This window comes from Lutjanus erythropterus, chromosome 19 (genome assembly GCF_056507025.1).
Source record: "Lutjanus erythropterus isolate fLutEry1 chromosome 19, fLutEry1.hap2, whole genome shotgun sequence".
Taxonomy (NCBI): domain Eukaryota; kingdom Metazoa; phylum Chordata; class Actinopteri; order Lutjaniformes; family Lutjanidae; genus Lutjanus; species Lutjanus erythropterus.
In genome coordinates this window covers 23,180,750-23,205,618 of record NC_139335.1, presented here as the reverse complement: position 1 = coordinate 23,205,618, position 24,869 = coordinate 23,180,750, and the positions used below count along the sequence as shown (strand labels likewise).

General features: G+C 39.5%; 1 protein-coding gene across 4 annotated transcripts in view; it reads right to left on the bottom strand.

The window, feature by feature from the left end:
* Nucleotides 1–24,869, bottom strand: part of pvalb6 (parvalbumin 6) — a 61,656-nt gene that overhangs the window by 5,874 nt on the left and 30,913 nt on the right. Inside the window, exon 1 of one of the 4 annotated variants that reach the window (XM_084744093.1) lies at nucleotides 11,151–11,320. The exons of 2 other annotated variants lie outside the window; for them this stretch is intronic. The gene's annotated coding sequence lies outside the window, so the exon portion shown is untranslated. Of the gene's footprint in view, nucleotides 1–11,150; nucleotides 11,321–24,869 lie in introns of those variants that run through there. One more of the 4 variants, XM_084744091.1, reaches the window with a different exon arrangement.

Sequence of the window (24,869 nt, the reverse complement as noted above, 5' to 3'; positions counted from 1 at the left end):
TCGACATTCTGGCCCATATTCACATGCTCTCTCTCTCTGCTGCAAGTCTGCATCACATTTTTTTTAATCAGTTGATGACGTGAGTGTCGTTATCTCTCTGAGAACTGAACAACACTCATGTTCATGTTTATTAAACTGATATGTTCAGTTCACCGTTTACAAAAACACAGGCATGTTCATGAACATGTGCTCTAATGCAACATGACACAACACAACGCAACATGGTGTAATGTCATGCGTAATGTAATGTAATGTAGCATAGCATAATGGAACAAAACAAAACCCTGTTCTTTAACACCTATATTCCCAAACCATGGTGGCAGTACTCATGCTTCCCTCTGGTGGTTCACTGAGTTATCTCCTAAAATTTTTAAATAAATTAATTTTAAAAAATAATCAAAATATTCCATGTAATACTAAACAACTAACCAAACAGTAACCATTTCACAATGCTAAAAAGGTTGTTAAAGGATACCTTGTTCATCTCTATGAGCTGCTGAGGGGCGTGTCAAAGCAGCGTCAGTATTTCATGACCTGGGAAGAGAATGTGTTGGAACAACCAGTGTGGTGTCCCATATCAGTGTTTTCCATTTTATCTTTGTGATATCATTGAGTTGTTACAGATGAAGGAGAGGCACAGAGCCAGAGGCCCAGTCAGCAGGGCTCTAACAGGCCATCTGAGTCTTCTGCTGTCCCTGAAATACCACAGGAGAATTCAGTTTGTCAGTCCAGTCTAGTTGGAGAATCTCCTTGTACCTCATGCTTTGAAAGGTGAGCCCACCATTTATAGGGCTTTGGCTTTTTCCTCCATATGTGTGACTGAACCCGATCGCTACTTGTCCCCTTCCCTGACGTTGACTGATGCCCTCCTGTCCTTTGTTGCTATTGCAAACACACATACAGTGTGTATACATTTCAGACTGAACACAGAGAGAGACAAACACAGAGAGACTCTCCAAACAAGCGGTGGAAAAAGACTGGAGACTCTAGAGCTGTGGTGCTGAGAAGGAGACACGTGCTCTGATTTCACTTTGCTCATTGTGGTCTGACAAATGTTATTAAGCTTTTGATTAATTAGTTGTAGGGTTTCTGGAGCAAACCGCACTTTTTTTCTCAGAGTGAGGAAATAGAATTTTTGCAGTTCGTATATTCTGTTTGAAGATCAAATCATCACTTAAGTGTATGATTCTGATCAGACAGAGCGCAGTTTTTGCTGTGAGAGGTGTCTTTTTCCAGGTGTTTACTACAGGCAGCAAGTGTCCATCATGCTGCCAATGCAGCCTGGATGCCTCATGTTTTAGAAGAGAAACAGGATATCGATTGAATGATCAAAGTTGTCATATTGACATTTAATTGAGAGTGTGATGCGGACTTGCAGGCACAGCAGAGAGAAAGAGCACTCATTTTGCATGCATGCATCATAGGTGCAGTACAGTCCAGTGACCACTTGTGGTTGGATCTCACTTCCCCGCTCTGTATGCATATAAACATACATAATTTCCATTTGTTAAGACCAAATGTGTTGTTGTTTTAACCAGCAGGAGGCAGCAATGAACTTCCCGTGCCTTGTCAAGGACGGTGTGTTTTGTGTGTGCTGTCGAAGCTTGTTCTTGTTATTTTACATTTTAATGAATGAGCACGTCCTCTGCGTAAATAAGAGGACTTGAGCAGGTGGTCATAAAGTGTGGCCTTGTGGACATATTCTCATACACACTGCTAAAAGAATGTGTCCCACACCGCCTCCTAATGTGACTGGATCTCAATGTGTCCTCAATGCATCTTGGATGCATTCATATCTAAAGCTGTCCACTTGTGATCGGATCACCTAAGACACATGTAATGGCTTGTAAACAAGGCCAAGAATACATTTGAGTTGAAAATAGGCCATCTAGCACCTACAGTATTTTTATTAGTTGCTCAACAGGTTCAAGAGTTTCGTGTGAAGCATGTCACAGCTTCATATAAACAGCTTGCTGCTTGGTCCTGACTCCAGCTGCCATGCTCAATGGATTCTCAGTGGATTTTTCCATGCTAAAAACTAGCAGGGAATCCACATCAAAAGTGCAGTATCACTAGGCTCTACTTTTGCAACTCCAACTTAGATTTAACCATCAGTGTTCCCAGAATCAAGCGTCCTTGGTCAGCCAAGCTGTCTTCAACATCCTGACGAATATTAGAAATGTACTGAATAAAAATATTTTTCAAATAGGCTTCATGAGGAGCACACTGAAAAAAACAGCATTGCTTTAAAACAAAAAGTTGCATTGATTTTAATACCTATAATGAATTCAGAAAACTCACAGTGACACTGCGGGCTTTGTTCAGTCTTTTACGTTAACAAGTTCACAACATCAACAACGCCGACAGATCTGTGTGATTTAAACAGCTGTCGGTGGAGATTATGCTTCACTTAGAGTTAAGAGGAAAAAAACTGACTCTGAGCTTAAAAAATAGTCATCTCACATTTATGTCTCAATATCTTTTGAGGTGTGATCTGGCTTTTGAAGGCTACTGGGATCCTGTGACAAAGAGCTCACTGTAAACAACTGTTCAAGCTGAGTTAACCATATCTTTATCTGCAGTGAGCCTTGAGCTCTTGACTACACACAGATTCTGTAGATAGACACACACTTACACCTGTCTGCTTATGAGGGCAGCTTGTTGTACAGCGCTGTATAAGGCATCAAAAATCTTCACATTTTCTATCTGTGATGTTGATGTTAAGCATGTAGAGGTGAGGTGTTCTGTTGAAAGGTCACAGTAATGACACTGTATCACCATCATCCTTGTATCATCGTCGTCTCTGTGTTCCCTCTGCGCAGCACAGAAAATGCTGAGCTGGCTGATGTCGCTGTCTCTGTCCTTCTCAGTGGAAATACAGTCTGAGTTGCCTGTACATTTCCACCCATTATAAATCACTCACGCTACAGCATTTTGCTGCGTCACGCTTAAAGCAGTCCAACTATTTAATATCATCTACTTCATAGTCTGCCATATTGTGTTTTATTTGGCTGCGAGTGTGGGGAAATCATCACCTAATGACCTGAGAGGTCTTCAGTCATGAAAAATGATCATGGTTTCTGTTTTGCCTTGTTATAACCCAGTATAAAGAAATTAAGGCATATCTTCTATTTATCTTTTTCAGATTAATTTCCAGAGTGGGGCTCATAGCGCTAAACATTTCTGATTGGTCAAGTACTAGCAGCATTTTGTTTCTGCCACGATTTTTAAAAATCTACAGCCAGGAACCAGTTTGAGTTTTGTTCGTTGTGCTTCAACACATCAGTATGGAGTTACAGAAGACAGCTGGACTGAAAACAAAGTCCAGGCCTTGTGGTGAATTTACACTGAGGGTGAAATCCAGCAAGAATTGTCCTTCTGTTGCACAAATAATAATGCCTGTTTGTCACTTTATATGGTGTCATCATTGTTGTGTAGTTGTGTGCAAGAATGACGTGGAAAAACAGTTGTTGCCTTTTTTCATGTTGGTGGACTAAATTGCCTTATCTTTGTGGGTCTTTGGACTGAAGTGGAAACAGACAACCGGCTGAAGGAACCTTTTAATTCTTTGAAAACAGTTCTTGAAACTGAAAGTAACAGGTACTTTAGTTCCTTGAAAAGTAGCTCCTGAGACTAAAAGTTATGGGTATGGAGATAAAACACAGTGTGGATCGTGGATCTGGAGACACATTTCTGCCTGTGAGACGTCCTGCAGCAGTGTCTTTTGGGAAGAGTACATGAGTGTGTGTGTGTTGTTGACAATAAATAAATGTATCCTGGCTACTGTAGGTCTCTGGTATAAACTACTCACAGATAAATGTATTGTTAACCACTCATTGAAGTAGTTCATGGACTTCTTCTGTTGGTGTCACATGCAGCTTCAGTGATGTATGGACTTCTTTTGAGGCATAGTGTTATCTACTGCCGGAACATACTGCTGCACACACAGATCAATACTGAACACAGCTGAACTTGTGTGGCCACACATTCAATCTTTTATCATTATAAAAGCACAACCTCCTTCTCTGACCTTTACCACAAAGGTGTCCACAGGGAAAAGAAACAATTCACAGCGAAATGAGTAGGATAAGATTGATTTACAGAGATATCTCAGTGTGCTGCCGGTGGATCTGTATAAAGTATGCCACATTGATTTATTTAAAGAAAAGCATAAAGACCAATTGTGGCTGTGCTGATCCCCTAACTGTCTCTGCAGTCAATTCTCTCAAATACTTTGTAAGATAGCTAAACCTACACTAATATTTTTGGCTACTGGAGGCAATTCCTGAACACAGCGCTAACATATCATCACCTTGATGAAGCAAAATTGATAGCAATTCAATTCCTGAGCAATATTATCATTCATATGACTTATGATTCTGGCCACCTGATGACTGTAAGTTCAATATTTGCTCTCTTGTAGTTCTGTTTTTGGTCACTACCAACTCCTAAGTGGCATTTTTGGGAAATACATTTTTTTTTTTTTTGCTTTCTTGCCAAGACTTATAGGAGGAATGATACCAGTGTTTACTGTGTCTAAATATAACACTTCTGCCAGCAGCCAGTTAGCTTAGCTTAGCATAGCATACAAATTGGAAACTTGGGGAATCAACTGGCGAGACCTGGCTTTACCCACTTAAAGGTAACAAAATCTGCTGATCAGCACCTCTACAGTTCACACCAGTAAGTTTTAGGCCAGGCTGGCACCAGAGACAGAAATACAAACAGTGCAGGCAAATGCAATTTCACTGGGGCCCATGGGGTGGATAGTGGGTCTTTGTATATCTATAATATAATATGGTCGTAATGTAATGCATGGAGTAAAATCAGTCTAAGTTGTGGTTTCTTTTTCTTTTTTTAAGATTCTACAGATATATAATAGGTATCTTCTCTAGAGAAAATTGCAGTCAATATTTTCACAGACCCAGATGATCAATCTTCAGATATTATTATACAACTTAAATTAACTAAAACACATAATCCCCTTTAAGTTAACAAGCATTTTCATAAGTAATCTTTTCCCTTTTAAACCCCAATCTGAAATAAAGTAGATGTGATATAAGCATCAATCAGACTCCACAAGGTTATCTGCTGCACTGCGTTGCTGATATAAGGCACTCATTGTTTAGTTGTTGCCATCATCTATAACCACTATCTTTGCTAGATAAAATGTTTCGACTCGAGTTGTACTGGATGCCCTTGCTTTTTTTCTTTCCTCTTTACCACATTGATTTCTGCTGTTTTGAAACTTTATCCCTGAGGTGTGATGTTTACCTCAAATCAACATTTTCATGACTGAAGCAGAATGCTGAGGCAAGACATAATGTACAGTGACCTGCTCAGAAAGTTTTCATACAGAGGTAAGAAGAAAAGAGATTTAAAAAAGCTGACACAATCCCTGGATTCTTCAATACTGACGGAGTGCTAATCTGTCTTGTTTGTGCATTGTTTTTTTGGGGGGGGGTGCTTTTATGTGTGGATGTGAATGCTATAGTAGTCAATCAAAGAAATTTTAATTACACAGCACTAAGGATTTGTTTGGACCTGACACACCTGACCATTGAACTACCTTTATAGAGAGGTCACAATTATTCAAAAGTTACTTAAAGCAAAGGGCTTTATACTTAAAGTCAGCATATGTATTTCACTGTGAATATTTTACAGTCTGCACATTTAGAAAATTGTTAACTGACAGAGGTGTGTACAGACAGAGGTGTCAACTTGCACAAATGGTTTGTGACTTCACTTGGACTCGAGCCCTTAGACTCAAAAATACTTAATACCTTTCAACCAAGCTTAAAGTATTTTACCTAAAAATTGTGCCACAAATATATTATTTCCTCTACATTTCCTAAATCAGGAACCGTTAACGCTATTCATTCTCTAGATCCACTTTGTTTGAACCACTCCAACAACATCCAGTCAGGTTACAGGAGAGAAGTATGAAGACCTGATGTTTCGTTACTGAACTCCTGTTGGAAAAAATGATACCAAAGGTTTGTGTGCAAAACATGCAGTCCATAAATTACAGACAGATACATCTGTTGCACAGAGAAAAATAAATTGAGGCTCTGTTGTAAAAATGAGGTTAAATTTTCGTGAAGAGCTCATTATGATTTGTTCGGGACTCAAAACTCAAGGTTTAGGACTCAGGACTCAGGACACTCGCCTGTTTTGACTTGAATGCGTATATGGAAAAGAGAGGAATAAGCTAACATTGATTATTGTTTCCACCCAAAGTACCTGCAACTCTTAGTCCAAGAAACTATTTTTCAAGGAATGAAGGGTTCCTTCAGCCTGTTGTTGTCTGCATTTCCACTTCATCCTATCGACCTGCAAAGATGTGGCCAGTTAGTCCACTGATGAACAAAAAGCGAGAGCTGTTTTTACACCTTATTTTGAATATTTAAAAATGGTAGCTAAAAAATGGTACTCAACCAATCAGAAATGTTCCAGTATTTTTGTAGAGTGCCACCCAGGGACTTTCTGGTGGGTAAAAGAACATCCCTGGGACTTAATTTAGAACCCTGGTCCCTGCAGTAGAAACACGCTAAGTTCCTCCAAGGTTCCTCGTCCCTGGGCAAAGTTCCTGCAGTAGAAACGTGGCTAATATGTACCATAAAAAAAGATGTTTTAAAGGTTTCTGTAGGATACTGCTGATATCTCCCCTACATGAGAGCGATCTGTGAACTGGGGTTTCCTTCATGGGAAGTCCCATCACCCTGATGGTCTCTGTAGGTGTGGGAAACCTAACCATGCTACAGGGCTGCCAACTCCCCAGTCTACTGTAACAGCTGCATGATAGTGTGAATATGTGTGTGTGTGTGTGTGTGCATGCAAGTGTTTATGAGTGTTACAGAGGCTGCCAAACAGGCTGGCATGGAGAGGTGGAAGGTTTAAAGAATGAACTTGCATTTCAAGAAACCCGAGCCCCTTATGTTCTTTTGACTGGTGCGTGTGTCTTTGTGGGGGAGTCCGCAAAAAGCAGAGAAAGTGTATATATGTCTTAAATAGAGCGAGACACAGTTGCGAGGGAAAGGAGAAAGAGGAACACCGTAGAAAAATATTCCTCCACAGTATCATTGCATGCCGTTTGTGAACTGGAGGTGAACTCTTGTCCTCTACAGCAATAGGCTTTGAAGGTATTGTGTGTTGAGTTTTTTCCCCATTTTGTGCAGCTGTGTGACTGTACTGCAATGAGGCATTTAACAATGTGCATTGTTTTGTTGAATCATTGTTTTATGTGACTCATACGCCCCTAGAGCTTTATGCTGTTTTAAGTTTAATCTGAGGTCACCAATGTTAGGATTTCTTTTGTAATGAGTAAGAAAGGCTATTCTTCTGTAAGTATTTGATTAGGACTGTGTTGCTGCCATAAAAACAAATTCAGGTTATTATTTTCCCCAGATAATAGATTTACTCAGTGCATTTTGGCTGGTTCATAATAATATAATCAGAAGGTATTATAGTGCTGTCTTTATTGAAAGGAGGTCTAAAAAATGAATTTGAATTCTACTATGAGAGAAACAAACAATATTGAATTGTACCGTAAACTTTGAGGGTAATATCATATGTTTCATAATGCAGCATTTTCAATAGATATATGTAAATAAGTTTGTTTACAGCTGATATGCAGTGCTACAGAGGCACCATTTGATGGACTCTAATCCAAGGCATCTTTACAATAATATGGGTGTCATCAATTGGAAGTGAGTTTAAGACTTTATAGAGAAGATTAAAATAACTACAAACCTGAAAAAAAACTTCTTGTAGTACCTTTAATTTACCCAAAATAAATATCAAATCAAATTTTTTATTCAATCATAATCCTGAAAAATGGACACATAGAACACATAAGAATAATGATAATAGTAATTAATTTAATAGACCCCAGATGCCTTATAAGAAAAATATTGGGCCTCAAATTCAAAAGGATTGTTGTGACACATATAGATTTAATCCCTTTCTCTAAAATAGAAAATCAGTATTTTTACTTAAGTTCTTGACTTAAAACTTCTAATGACTAAGACAATTATTTTAGCACTGGGGTCGTATGAAGTTAACTGATCTACAGTTAGATCAGACAACAAGGTTATTCTCATTTAATCCACATTTTTAATTGACATATTTCAGTTATTTATCATTCATAAAATATATTCACAAAGGATGATTTTGAACCTGTTTGCTGTCCAGGCTGCTTTACGAGTCGCAGCAACTACAGTTGGACCATAACTCTGAAGAATATGAATAACTCCAACAGGCCACTTCCCTGAATAAAAAGGTCCAAGTCATTCTCTTCCTCCATAAAAGCTTTTTATCTGGATTTGCTAGTGATCTGCACAGTTGATCTTCAAATAGGCTCGATGGTTGAATGTGGTCAGAGCTATCTTTTCTGTGTGCATTTCATTGTCTATTGATTTTACAGAGCGGCTGATAGAGATGTGGTGCAGAGGCCTGGGGATTGTCTGGCTGTTATCACAACTGTCCACTGTCTAATCCTCTGGCAGGTACAGGACAGGCTAGCTTAACCACACAGTTACGGCTTGGCAGCAAAAATAATCTTGTGTGTGTGTGAGTGGGTATGTGTGTGTTCATAACTATACAGTATTTTACTGTATTGTTTTCCTGACTGAGAGACTGAGTCAGTTTGTGAATAATAAACACACAAAGTATGTATTCATGTTTTCAGTTGCTTTCTTCTGTGTAATAATTTTGGTTTGGAGTCATTTGGTTGTATATTCCTGGTTTTTAACAGCATGTTTGTGCAGAAAATTGCATAGACTTTGCTGTGTTGTGTTACTGGAGGACACACCAGAGAACTCAGACCATATAAGCTAGATGTACTTACATTACCATTTTGTTTTAGCATGTTAGCATGTTAAAATTGGACAAATTAAAATTTTAAAGGGCAAATCTGTAATATATTACTGTAATAAATCAGAAAATGACCATGATATGTCATCAGAGATGAAGGAAACATGCTAAGTTGAAACACTCACTTCTCTGACATCACACCATAGTCAAGGTGTCCTCCATTGAAATTACTATTCTGTAACTTGTGTTATTGTTTTCCCATTTCCAAATTAATAAAAACATGTTTCAGGAAATGTCTGCATATGAGTCATATGAAATCATTAATAATGTTTTAGAGCAGATGTTTATAGCTGTTAAACTGAGCAATATGTTATTGAAGTGTGTGTCAGTAAGGCAGGCAGTCACTGAATTCAACCCCAGAGTGCGTATTTTCAGAGCAGTGGGCTTTTATTTTCAGGATAACAGGCTATGCTTTACTTTCACAGACAACTGACAGTTATAAACAACTGGTCAGTTTGCAGTGTAGGACTCATCGTCACTTGTTATTGTCAAATTACAATGCAGTGCTTGTCTTGCACTCCGGCAGTGCTCCTGCAACCTGCCTGAGTCTCCTTGAGTCTGGGGAGGAGGGGGTGGGTGGAACAGCTCGCTTCAACCATTGATTGTATACTAACTAGTATTTCAACCTATTTAATGTACAGTCATATTGCTCCTTTAACATGATGGTGTTGCTCAAGCGTGGTTGTCTTTACCAAATCTACTAGCAACTCATTTGATAGTTGTCAAAACGTTTCACAAAAAAATGGAAAATATGAACGTAATGTCGTGCTGTATGAAAAGTGGGCATTACCAAAGTCATTCTGATTCAGATTTCATGGCAATCCATCCACTAGTTGTTAAGTTACTGTATATTACAACCAGTCTGCTGTTAGCATGGTTAAAAATTTGAGTGTACATGCATTACACCTTCCCATGGTGACACTCTCCCAGCTAACATACTGTTAGGTGCCACTAAGATTCATAATCTAATAAGGTCGCAAACTCTAATGGGATGACTTTGCAAAACACACATGCAGTGAAAGCAATCTTAAGCATGCAGACTCAACACACATTTGCATAAAATATTATAAAACAAATTAAAGATGTAAATTCCATTTAATCTGCCACTGAAAGCAACAGCGTTAAGAGTGTTAGTATTACATATTTCATTGTGACACACAAACAAAATATTATGCATCCCCCTCATTAATTAACTGAGACTGCATCCACTTAAGTGTCATTCTGACTATGAATATTTATGGCATATAATGCCTCTGCTGCGAGAATACATGCAATATTTCTTACGTCTCTGTGATCAGCCAAAGAATCAGAAATGAATTCTCAAGAGGAACTTCACATCTTTTACTGCATCAGCATTTTGACAAACCTGCCTTACCCTGAAGCACAAATGGAGACTGTATTCAATCTCATTAGGGGTAATTAAAATTTGACCTTGACAGACACCACAAGTAAGCACTGCAACAAAATTACACCTGTGCCTGTTATTTTGGCAGCAAACGGTTACTATCAGAAAGTAATTACCTTGTTGATATACTGCCTCTGTGTCTAAATCTAATCTCATTCTATAAAGCAGAGCTTCTCATTCTTTTCTCAGCCAAAGACCCCTTACAAGATAGACAATATACTGGGGACCCCCTCATGTTTGTCCCCTGTATTAGAGAGTTGAAATCTACAATTAATGGGTGACGTGTGCCAGGTGCTAGGAAGAGTTATATACTTATTAAGAGTTATAGATTGTTAGATTATAAGGTCATTTGTTAACCATTCTAGATTTAAAGGTACTAGTAGCACCGTGGAGAAATGTTTTTATGAATGCACTATATACCCATGGGCATGAAGGCACCATAATATTTCACAAAACATTTCTGCCACCAGATTCACTTTATATCTCAGATTAAAAATTTGTCGTGGTAATGAGGCAAAAAAAATATATATAGCTACATGAAAACAAAGGCAGAGAGACTGAAAGGAGACTGTACGCTAAAATATTTTAAAAATGTTTGTTTGTCAGCAGATATTTGTTACACCTGCATGCAAACAACATTTACATACATCACTGCATTTGTTCACAGAGTAACACCAATAACTGTAAAACCACTGAGTTGTCAATATCAAGCATATTTTTGTCTTGTTATAACCAGGATTTGTTAACATGCCTCATCTTAAAACTTGTGGTCTGCTGCAGGCAGAACAGTAAAACACTGAGGTTTATTGCCACATCTTTCATCTGTCTGTCTATAAGCTTTATACATCTATCTCATCATTTCTTTTCTTACCTGGTTACTGGCTGATGGGTGTTGTGATGGGAGAAGGGCCAGGCAGGTGCAAGAGGGACATCCAGTAAAAGATCAGATGGTCTGGTCTTTCTGTTTTATACATGTCCTCTCTAACTATTTTGGGATGAAAAATGGGCGCCCGATTCAGCATGGGGTCAGTGATGTGAGGCTGCTAGGCTGCCCCGTATCGCTTTCCCGGCTGCACTCATGCTAATCAAACATTACTATTAATAATCATCAATCTCTATCTCTCACACCAGCCAGACTTCTTTTCTTATGCTCACACTTTCTTGCCCCTCCCTTCCACTAATGCTCCCTCCCTCCTCCTTCCAGTCATTTGATTTCTCCACCTCATTTTCTCACACCTCCCACCCAAGGGACCTCACTCTGCCCTCTAATCCCCCTCCAATCCGATCTCTCCTCTTTGCATTCTCTTTGCCTCTCTCTGTCTCTGCACTCTTAAACTTTTAATTTTCACTTTTAATTCTCATCTACCATTTCCTCATGTAAGGCTTTCAGCATCAGCAGTGATAAATCATAAGCCCCAAACCTTCTTTACCTTTATCACTATTTTGTAATCTACTGTGAAGATGGCAGGAATCCAAGCAAATTCTATTTTAATAATTATGCAATCGCAATGTAACAGTCGGACTTTTAAATGTTTCCAACTGTCATCATACTCTTGTTAAAAGAGTTCCTAAATAGCAACATACAAGATATTGTGCAAAAATATCAAAACTAAAGCTGTATGTTCCAGGAAACAAGTCAGCATCCTCACCCCATGTCAAAGATGTGGGAATAAATGAGATATACTGAGCTAATTAATCTTAGCATTATTTGTATTATAAGACAAAAAGTCATATTGCCATATTTTTTTAAAGTTTCCAATAAGTTAGAGTGGCCAAACATCCCTGTTTTCCAGGGACAGCCCCATTTTTCTTGGTCTGTTCCTGACTGGAACTGTGCCCAGAACTATGCCCGTTTTTTTCCTGTAAACTATGATTTTCTGACAACGTTACACATAAAAAATACATACACATTAAACCAGAATTGTCCCCCATTTTTATTTCATAACAAATGATATACTGACCGCTGAACTGGAAATGTCCCTGGGTTTCATTTCCGAAAGCTGGTCACCTTACAGTAAGGAGCAGGACAGAGATGCTAACGTTAGCCTAAACTCTGTAAGCGCATAGCATCCCAGCTGAGTGGCAAGTAATGAAAGGGCTTTTTTTTAAAAAAATGCAACCTCTAACCTGTAAATTAATGTAACAGTTAATAATGATGTGCACTCTGGCCATAGCTGGATTACTAGTGGAAACAGTAATCTAGTTGTCCGTCATACTAACCCTTGCAGTTTACATTTGAGCAGACAAATCAATCCCTTAACCTTTTGCTATCGTTTGTGGTTTTATAGAGGCTAAAAAAATCACTACCCTCCAAACTCTGTAAAAGCACAGTGTCACACCCCACACACACCACTCTGGCTTAAAATCCAAGGCCTGACAGACCTGCCATACCTTGGCAGGACTGCAAAGCCATGAGTGGACAATTGCTGTTAGAGGGAGGGGTTTAGTCAGTGGTTAACTGATATCCTCAAAGGTGATTTTGTCTTTGTAGGTTTGTGATACTATGTGAAAGACATAGCTAGAAAAAGGCGTGCAGGGATCCAGAAAACCTATGCAGGCTGTAATGACTTTGCAGAAAAAGAATGTGCAAGGGGCCCCACTGCTCTTTATCACTAACCCCAATAATAAAATGCTAAGGCATTGCCAGGCTACACATCCCCCTGGGACAGAGCAGCACTCCCTGGCCAGGAATCCTCCCAGAGGCTCACTTATAAATGTAAAGTGATTATAGATCACTGCAAATATCAGCTGTTTCAACCAGTGGTATTACTGTAGAGCCCCTCACGCTGACCTTTGGGAAGCGTTTGTAGGGAGGGGCTGATAGGAGAATTAAGGGCTACTGTCTGTATGTGAAAGCCATAAAGAAGTTTTCTTGTGAGGGATGGATTCATGTGTTCTTGAGTGTCTGTGTACATGTTGTGAGTGTGGAGAATGGTGTGAGTGTGTATGAAATATTAAAACAGGGAATGGTGTTCTCTACTTTGGAACGTCTTTCGACAGCAGGCGGTATTATCTTGGTTACTGTCAAGGTGTTGTATTTATGAGACAGCTATCAATTTTATGACGGATGTTTTATTGATGTTGGATGGGTTTTTTTTTTTTAGCCAGAATCATTTTGAAAGTGCCAGAGATTTATTGTCTTTGCAACTTAATCATGAAATGTTTCATAGAAGCTCTTCTGTGCCAGGGACTGTCCTCACCAGAAACACAAGATGGGTTCTTTGGGCAAATGCTTAAAGTGATGAAGAAAATAAGGAGCAGGTTGTTGGGGTCATGTCATTTTACACTAGTGAAACAACACTGAGAAGGGTGGCTTGAGTAACACGTCTATCTTAATTTAAAGACTCATCTGAGGCCTTTTACATTATACATTATCACATTATCATGACAGAAATCTTTTTATGTTTTGTCACAATGATCATGAGGTAAACAATAGAAATGCATTATTATACAAAGTGATATATCGGGAATGTGAGTTTGCAAACAGAGTGCCTTCTTTCACTCCTGCACTACTCACTCTCACTGCACCAATGCAGCAGTCTTATTGAAATGCATGAGGAGGCCACTATTTTAATGCAGTGTTGCTCTGTCCAAACATGACCTCATGAAGGAGACTGTGGTGGATGTTGGGCAAGTTGCAGTCGGCGTCCTCACGTCTTGTCTTTTACTTCACCCAAACCGCAATCATCAATCATTCCTTAATCCTAACCAACAAGTTTAGGTTAAATCTTAGGTTTAGGTTAAGTTTTTTTGTTACAACTGCATGCAAATAAGGATTGTTTCTCAACAGACTGTCCGCACAGTTATTTGGAGGTGATCACATCAGATTTGTGAGTCTAGACATCCTATATAAGGCAGTGCTTCCTGCCCCGTATGTCAGGAATTGTTCATTCATGAAAATGTCATCAAAGAGTAAAAAGTAGAACTTCACAAGGTTGAAGATTGAAGACCTGCCTTCAGAGATCCATAAAGGAAAGTCTATAATTTTGACAGTTTCGGCAGTTGAATTTAGGGACCTGCTAAAGCTGAGGAATGAGAAAAACAAGTGCGGTTAATGCCTTGTCACCTCAGGGTCGTACTGTCACTGAAATAAAGACGAAATGGTTGGATATGAAAATGGTTTAAAAATCACCACAGCACAGTGACTGTAAAAGGGGGAGGGGGTCTCGGAGAAGTTTCCATCACAGAGACAGAATGTGTACCATAAAATGTGATGTTGCACTGTCAAGAATTACAACAGACAGCATTCTTCTAGACAGCAACTTGCGCTCATACAAACCACTTGAAGAATAAGTCTGTTCGTACTAGTGGTTCTTGCATGATGCCCGACGTCTGCTCAGCCACTCTGATGCATTTCCGCCACTCTGACTTTGACGTTTGCGTGTTGTTTTGCAGTGTGAGTGATGCAAAAGACACTGAAATTCAATATGAGCAGCCAGAGTGTCCAGACTGTAGAACTTTGACTGGAATTGCATTTGAAACCACCTCCAAATGTGGATCTGATTTGCATTTTTTTTTTTTTTTTTTGCTGTCCAGACCTCCTAAAATAAATGCAGATACGATCTTGATATGCCAAATACTGACTTGGGCAGGCAGTCTGAACAAGACCTCAGTTGCAGATCAGGAAACATTTCATAGGAGTCACTTTGGGAACAATCACATACGTCATTTTGTGAGACATAGACAGAGACCCATTTGTCATTTAGGTTTAAGGAATGGTTGATCTGCCGTGCTCTGTGAAACTCGCCTTTTACTCTTTCTGTCTTTCTCTTTGTCTCTATCTGTCCTGTGGTCTTTATTCCCCTTGGCATAGCCGCACAGGGACATCACTCCCAGTCCAATTCACAAACCCTCTCCTCAGTCCTAAATCTTTTTAACCATTCCATGCCCTTTCTCTTTCATCTCTCCCTCCATCATCTATCTAATTATTTGATGCAACCTTGTGACAAGTGTTTCTGTCCCTCCTTCTATCCATTTACTGGTACATTTACTCTAAATTTATCACCTTCTCCAAACCCCTCATAGTAGCCAAAGGACGGCAGAGGGGGTTGCCTTGATCTGATGCACGCCACGGTGCCTCTTGCAGTTCTTTGCACTGACAAGGGGCTCAGCAGGGGAACAGGAGGCAGAAGGGAATGAGAGAAGGAAGTGATGGAGAAGTGACAAGCGAAGCCAGAAGGGAGATAAGGTAGATGATGAAAGAGGAAAAATTAAAAGAGGAACGGCAAAGGATAGATTAAAAGAGGAATGCCGACAGAGCAAAAGAGAGAAGTAAAAAGGAGGGGATGAGGGCAGTGAAGTGGTAGAGGGCTCAAGGTCGACAATGGATCCCACCAGGGAATGTCGATGTTAGATGAGGCATGGCCAGGGTTGGGGGGTAGGGATGAGAAAGCAAAATGACTCAAAATAAGGAACAGAAAATTCAAATCATAGGTAAGGTTTTATCTCACCCCAAGCCTGCATAGCTATGGCCTGACAAGGAAAACCATCAGGGATTGCAAAATGGAAACACTTCAGAGACATTTTTTTCCTTCTATTCCCTTATCATTGCCAACATGGCATCAACACAAACTTTTTCTTAGCTAAACAGTATCAGAATTTCAGTCCCAGCTTCCCCTACTGCTTCGTATTATTTGATTATATCATAATCCCTGTCATTAAAAGACTTTCAGTTTGTGTGATTACTTATGGGACTTTCCATTCATAATTTGTTTGAGATTGTTCCAAATGGTGAGGTAGCTGTGTGCTGACTGACTTATTCATATGGAAAATTACAACCTTCCACACTGGTTTAGTTACAGTATGTGTTATTTGCCGTTGGGAAATTCTTAGCAATCATGCAAACCATCACCAGATCTATTGTTAGTCACACAAACAGACACGGCTCATTCTGAAATTCTCCTGAGGGTGTCTCGCTTTGGTTCGTTAGTCAAATGATAATCAAGTATTTGTGGTGCAGAGCACATTTGGACTTTAGACTTTATCTATAAAACTACAAATTTCTGTTGATCACTACTACTTTTTTCATTGTCTTCTTTTCTACATATTATATTAACTTATGGTTCAACTTTTTCCAGGACCGGTTTTGAGTAAAACATGAGATTACATTTATACTACATCCTTTAACTGAGAACAAAGGAAGGTCAGTCTTGGGATCAATGAAGAGGATAAGGAAGAATTCCAGGGAGGAAAAGAAGAGAAAAAAGAGTTATGCTGATAAGAAAAGGCAGGAAACAGGAGAGAGGGAGATGCCTTTGAACCTGAGTCCAGGTAAGCCGACATAATGCAGACACACTGTGAACCTGTTTGAGGTTTGAGACAGACAGACACAGTGTGTTCCCAGACATCTCCTTTCTGCACATTTTGATCACTCACTAAAAAACTATGCATGGAGATACCAGGAAAAATAAACATCACAAACCGTTACATTTTACTGAATTGCATCCATCTTCTCTGCTTAACCTTTTTTTCTCTTTGCCCACCTCCGGAATCTTTTCTAAATCACTCAGACATTAAACTATTTTTGTCTTGCTCACGTTGTCTGTTGTCACCTTTACACAGACCTTTACAGTCTGAGAAATCAAGTGTCATGGAGAAGGTGTCTTTGTTCACTACATATTATCCTAATAAGTCGATGTCGTCTGTTGATTATCATCTTTGTAGATGATAATATTGTAGATATGATACACCACTGTCTTGCTATGCAGATGATACTCAACTCTACTTCTCCTTCCTGCCCATGATATAAAGGTTCAAGGAGGTGGAGGTCTAGTTGTGTATTGTAATAATAATGTATGGTTGTCTAAAAAACACCCTGGCACACCTGGACTTGTCTTATGGCACATCAGTGTCCCACGGCACACCATTTGGGAACCACTGCTGTGGAGGGTGAGTCTGTCGTTTGCAGGCATCAGTTCCCACTTGTACAAAGCAGAGAACAATGTTTCTTCTTACAGGCTGCCTGAAAAAATTACAAATGTCTTTACTCATTAAAGTGCACCTCAGGCAAATTATGTATAGTATGTATAGTAGTAAGTATGTATACTCTGCTATGATTAATATTTTGTTTAACATGGCTTAAAAAGGGCTTGGCATGGCTTGTATTTTTCTGTTTAACGGTGACAGCAGGTGTGAGAATATTTCCTTTCTTGACATTTTGTAAATTCGTTTTGTTTATTTTAACATGGCTTGCACACGTGTCCTATGCTTTCATTTAGCCTAACCACAATTTTCTCTGTTGTTTTGTTTGTTTTTCTCTGGCACTTGTTGACTGGCACTTGTTCTGTTCTGTGTTTTTTGCAATAAACCTTCAATTTTGAGTCATTACTACTTTGATTCTTGCACAACACAGAAATATGGTATTTTAGCTTTGTTGTGTGGTCTACAACTCTGTTTACCTTCAGTTTTTCCCCTGTTTTGCCTCCAGCTAACACTGTGACATAATCATGATGTTGACCCAAAAAGTTCTTTAAAATTTTGATAGTGTGCTTGTACGTAAATAATGTGGGGATGCTTCTGTATTCGATGATTCGATGTGCAGAAATAAAACATTTTATACTCTACTGTCAGCAAATCAACTTTATGTGTTGTGTCAGCCACAGCAAAGAAGATAAAAGGTGTGGAATATGTAAATGCATGAAATTTCCTGGGTTTCCTTTTTCAAAAGATATCATGAAACACACACACACACACACACACACACACACACACAGTGGTAGTGTATGAGAGAGAGAGAAAATAGCCGTTATATGGCATCTTCTTTGTCCTCTACATACACTATTATATTACTCTGTCTCAGCATTTTTTTTTTAATCTGTCTCTCTCACGCTGAAGAGGTGCAGACTGGAAACAATGAATGGTGAGAGAAACATGAAAGGCAGAAAAATAAAGAGGAAGAGAATCTGGGAATAAAAATGGAAAAGGTGACATGCTGAGCAGGGGGATGGGAGAAACAATAGATAGACAGACAGACAGACAGACAGACAGACAGACAGATAGACAGATAGATAGATAGATAGATAGATAGATAGATAGATAGATAGATAGATAGATAGATAGATAGATAGATGGGGGGGGCATTACACTTGACAGCAAAAATTATAATGAGACAGGAGAGGAGAGGAATGATTTGCCTGTTAATAGGAAATCCAATCCAATCTCATCTGCTGTCTGTTTGTGTCCATGTGTGTCCAATGAGTGTCTGATCCACCGACTTAATCACTGTTCTTTCTACATAAATATAAAGGTGTCAAGACAAATCCCTCTTACACTGTATGATCAGATGCTTTTGATGCAAAAGAACGCTCCTTGTTGCACGGTCTGCAGATATTGGACAGAACTCATCGTCTGTCTATCTAGAAGTACAGAGAAACCACGAGACATAAAGAATGATAGACCTGTCTGCATGCACACAGAGGAAGCCTTGACAGAGAGAAGATTGGATGATGGAGGGCAAAAGAGGAGGCAAAAGGCTGCACAGAGGAAAAATTGATTTGCTGGATATGATTTGAGGAGGAAGATGTATGGCGGTGGTGACAGAAGACCGTCAGGCACCCTTCTGTGTTCCAGTCCGCTGCTCTGGACAGGCTAGAAAATTCGATCTCTCAGGTCAGCATCTGAGCTATCCAAGTGTCAAGGTTGTTGTCATCAACAGCATCTTTATCACTTTCATCACTTTATCTCCACTGTCATTATCATTGAGTTAATAAGGTTGTCTTGCTGCTGGCTCACAAGCTGAGGCTGGACACTCATGTGCACACACGTAATAACAAAATATTAACAGCCTTTAAGGTCACTACAAGAAGGTGAGCCTCTCATTAAAGGGAACTGTTTTAAAGGGAATTAGTTTGCAGATATTTTGTTGGGTGATATGTTAAATTTTTCCAACCAGCCACGGTGAATCACAAACCATAAACACCTTCTGAATCCAAGTTTCTCTCATCAAACTAAGACAAGTTTAGCTGCCTTATGAAATCATCATTAAACACACTTCACTTAAACTCAACAGAAAAACAGAATAAAACAAAGTCCACTTTGATTAGTTCTCCTGCTATTAAGGCAATCACCAATTCTGGTTTGGTCAAAATTAATACCATTTCCTCCCTCTTCATTCTCTGGCTCTGTGGGTGCGTGCTGCATCAATGAATGAGTCTTTGGGTGCGCTCCTTTCAGTGTGCTGGTGCACCGCTTCATACATACGGTAAGGGCCGGAAAAACTGTTAAAATAGATCATAATCTGTCAACCAGTGGCAGCAACCATGTAACTCTCAGCTGACAAAACAAAGAACAATGCCAGGCTACAGGGCAAAAGCCACAGAAGCTTTCATAACTGACCAATGGCCAGCTTTGACAGTAATGTTCACAGTATGATTTTATGTAAGCCTTAATGGCATTAATCAGTTCCCTGTCTTATTAATCTTTGTTGATTTGTTTGTGTTTATGGGCAATGTGGGCGAAGAAGGCACATATGACAATTTCACTGCATGAAATCAGCTGGATATCCGCCCTGTGCACAGGACAAGACGCCATTTAAATGGTGTGCAGACCATAAAGCCTTTGGCTCTGCTATTTCTTTGGTGGCAGATCATTAAATTAGTAAAATAAAGTGACAAAAATCACTAAAAAAGATTGTCTCATCCAGTGATGCATGGACCAACCAGGGATTGATCATAGGCAATTTGCCAATGGTCCATCCCTGATATAGTCATCCAGTCGCCCACACCTAGTGCACAAGTGTTAGGCATCATCTCAATAGTCCTGCACATCTATCTATTTGCAGTGATCTCTTTCTGTTCTGATATTGTCACTGTCCTGTGAAAACTGCTTATCTCCAAATATGTAACGTCACCTAAGTTTCTGATAAATTTGAAGGAGAGAGTGCTCAATATGAGTTGAGACAAGTCTCTGCTGAAAGCTGAAAACATGGCTGTTTTTCTTGGAAAAAGTGGTTTCCACTGGACAGTAATGATGTGTATGGTCCAAAACACCATAACCACCCTAAAAAAATATCAAAAAGTTCATCACTGTCAAGATGACAGAATACACCCATAAATATAGTAACAGACAGATGCACACAAATAACCTGAAACCCAAAAAGACATATCCAATAATCCCATTAAAATGGCTGTGAAACCCAAGTGTGGTGACACATATACTTGGACAAACACACACGCAGCAGGAATGTTGAGGAGAGCCACAGAGTGTGTGTGAGGTGCCGTGTCCAGATGAGAGATGGAGGGTGATTGTGTGATTCACACAGTATCTGATGCCGACCTTGGTTGGCAGAATAGTGTGAACCCCAGCAACAGGTGTCTGGGAAGAGTTGACACTGACTTCAGAGGAAATATGAGTTCCAGCGCCATGATATTAAAAGACAGAGACAGAGGAGAGGAGAAGAATCTAGAGGGTCTGAGTTTGGGAAAAGTCAAGTTTTCAACTTATGTAAAAAAAAAAAGAAAAAAAGAGGAAAGTTAGGGTATCATTAGGACATGTGATGTTGATGAAAGATAATGGTATTTATGAGATGAGAGAAGAAAACTGCTCAGAAGATGGGGGAGGGAGGGAGATATATGGGGATATAAAGTGATGGGGGAGGAAGGGTTACCACGGAATAAATGAGGATCTAAACAGATTGTTTGTGGTCACTGTTGTCCCTACAGGAAGTGTACAATATCAGCAATAATCTCTGACGAAATCACAGCTCACTTTTTTTATGCTCAGCAGTTAATTTATATTGAGTGAAATTATTCAAATTAGAGTGTTATTTCTTCTAATGGGAGGAAATGAAAAATGCTTCTGAGGATAAGATAATGTTTGAAAGCTGCTAGAAGACAAAGGAGTTTATGGGAGCCATATGGGACATTTTTCAGACTTTGACTTTGGCTGTGAAAAGCAGTATATGATTTCGTCATACTGTAGTAATATTTTTAATAAGTAATCCAAAACAATTCAGTCTATTAAACATTTTATTTTGTTTGCGAAAGTCACTTTTTTAAAGTTGTGGTGCAACTTGTGAAGACTTAACAGCAGCAGCTTCTATTTATTTTCTCTCCCACATGTCAATACAGAACTTTGCCAACAACTCCTGCCTTACAGCAACACTGAGGGGACACGCTACCTTAAATCACTGTGTTACAATGGTAGACAGCTCAGTGGTCGATGACTGTCAGCCAGTGGCGGTGGGTGATGGCATCATCCATCAGCCCAACCCTAGTACACAATACAGTTTATTATCTGTATTCAAATGTGGACTATGGATGTCCATATTGTCTGCAAACACGCTATGAATCATGTGGAGTCAATGTGACAGGAGGGCAGAGACAGTGCTGTAAACAAGTCACAGAATGGGGCTTTAATGTTTGAGTTATGGTTCATACAGCCCATTATACAATTTGTTACTGGAGGATAACATTGATCTTAATTCAGACACACACACACACACACATATATGTTCATCTGAACGGTAGTATTTTATTCCTTTATATTTACAGCACTGTCCAGCGATGAGATTTACAGCATTTGAAGAAAGATGGCAGTTCAGGGAAAGAAACTAATGATAAAATGTCTTTACCCACATTCACACACATCACATAAACATGCTACATGTTACCCTCCTCCTACTCTCAGCTGCAAACACCTACACAATTTTGCCAGCATATTCATGCTAGTATGCAAATCTACACATATACAATAAACCAACACACACGCTCATGCTAAATATGAACAAAGAGGCGTTTGACCTTGAAGTTTGCTGTGGTGTGTGTGGGGTGTGAGCATAAAGTATATCCAATTCCAACAAATCACTAGTGTCAGGCAATAAAAAAGAGAAAATCTCTGAAGATTATTCCACGCTTAAATCCTCTCAGGCTTGAAGCACATCAGCGGCACATGGCCACATGTGCACATTATGATAATAACCAACAACGACTGTCTGTCACTGACGTTCAAGTGTTCCTTTCGTTAATCCAAGGGCAACTTGGTATCACCATACTACTAAATGCTGCGCATTATAAAAACATTAGAGTGATTATAAGGCTGGTGTTCATGGAGAAAACAGCACCTGCTCTGCACTCTCATCCTGCAGATATGTGACTTTATTCGCTCTTTATGGACAGTATAAGTTTAAGCCTAAGTGGATGGTCCATTAACACACATTATACTAACTGGCTAACAGCGTGCACTGAAAGCCAGCCGCATTGCAGTTAAAATCTAATTTAAGTCAAGGACTCACTCGGGTGAAGGATTCTTCTGGACAACACTCTGAGGCAGAGAGGAGGAACCTATATCATTACATCCATCAATTTAACGACAAATTGAAGTCATTAGTGAACATTAAATAAGGGTAGTGCGTGCGTGCGTGTGTGTGCAACTGTGTCTTCATTCTAATTGTGTTCATTTATGTTCTTTCTGTGTGCGCATATGACTTCAGCACGTTAATGTGCTGCTGTGTTATGTTAAAGTTATTCAGGAACTGTGTCCTGAGTTGGACACTATGGACCCCTTTTCTGTTGGTCAGCATTAAGATGTTTTTTGTGGGCGGAGCTTAGGTGGAGACAGAAAAATTCCCAAGTCTACAGCTAGGCTTGGTAGATATAAAAGTATTAGAGTAAACCAGGGTGTTGAGAAATCCAGATCATATGATTTTCAATAAGGTCATAAATACATACGCTCCCCTTTCTATTAAACTGATACAGCACTGAGTTAATGTACAGTAGTGCACAGCACGGGTCGGTCACTCCACTATTGGACAGCAGCGGCGCTGATGAGCAGAGAAACATGTCATCTGGGGAATTAAGTTACAGGCCCACCTGGTAAAAAAAGAAACATGCCTCTGCCCTGAGAGTATTTTGGATTAAGTCTGGCAGGTAAAGGTAGACTAGCAAAAACTGCAGACTATGGATTGGTCAAAGTAGCGTAGCATAGTGAGTGTGTACCTTTAGTGAGGGTGAGAGAGGGTGAGTGGCTGACTGATTACTGTCTATGGTGGCAGAGAGTGACGGTGAATATGCACTGAATGGAGAAAAAGGTGAGCAATGAAACTGTCTGTCTGGCAGTAAATGTACAGTGTTCATTTGAGTTTGTAGGTTTGAAAAAATAGATACCGCCCAAACCTATTTACAACAATGCACAGTGTTGACTAGTGTTTTTTTAACAGTGGGCTAACTGGTGAAACCTCTCGTATAGGCCACATAATAAACTGCCAAATGAGTGTGTGTGTGTATTCATGTGTGTTGCAGGGAGGGACGAGGTGGGGTTTGACCCCAGAGAGAGACTATAATTAAGTCAAGTTAATGCACTGGCATCTTGTGTGCATCGATCCACTCCCTGCTAATGTCCCATGGCGGCATGACTTGTTAGACTTATTAAGTGCACACCTACAGCCACAGTATGATCTGATTAGAGGAAAGTGCATTCACTCAACCTGCATGCTGAGCCACTGGCGCTGTCAGTGAATACAGCAGCAGTAACAGGAGAGATTTTCATGAAGTCAGGCAGAATATGATCATTTATTTTTTCCCGTGGAGTCCAGTAAAGCAAAGTATTCCTATCTCATTGTACCAAAAAACCATCACGCCGTGTTTCATTTTATGTCCTGCAAAAATAGAAATTGGTTTTATTTTAATTCCTGGTTTAAAATGACTTCACCCACAACTAGCTGCATTGTATTTTATTGAGGAGATAGCAGCAGCAGTGTAGTTATAATTGAGCAGTTTGGGTGAGGTGATGCCAGGCCTTTGAACAAACTGCATCATTCATGACTTCTCTAGAAACACATGCAATTAATCTTTTGAAGAATGGCTGCTCCCCCTGCAGAAAATACATGAAAGCCTTGATTAACGAAGACTGCAGACTCACCTGTATCAACTTGGGTTTTAGAATATTAGTTGGCAGATATGTTGATGTCAGACATTAAAGGGATGGTTTGGATTATTTGAAGAGGGGTTGTAAGGAGACTTAACATTAGTGCAATGACCGGCAGCAAGAGCTTTTTAAAAATTTCTCTCCTACATGTCAATACTGAACTTCTCCAACAACTCCTGCCGATAGATAGATAGATAGAAAAAATTAATTGGCAGCTTAAGTATAAGCTATATTGAGAATATTTTCACTGCTTTAACTTGTCTGGCTGTCGGACAGGAAACAGCTGGAAGAGGCTGTCCAAATATCACTCCCTCTGCTGTCTAATTTAAGCCAAGGACCCACTTGGGTGAAAGATTCTTCTGGTCAACTTTCCAAGTTTGCAAGGCGGACATATCTGTCAATTACATGGCAAATTGAAACCATTAGCAAACATTAAATAAGGGTAGAGTGAGTGCGTCTTCAGTTTAATTGTGTGCTCATTTATTTACTTTCATTATGTGTGCAGACTTGTGAATGGATATGTCTGTGCTATTGTGGATGTTAGCTCATTTAGTAGAGATGTTCCAACACCATTTTTTCCTTCCCAATACGATTCAGATATCTGAACTTTGCATATCAGACAGTACCATTCCAATACAAGTGTGTTAAAATATAGATTATTATTTCTTAACAGCTTATTAACCCTCTGTGGATGCGATATGATTGCTGTCATATATATTTTCAATGCACT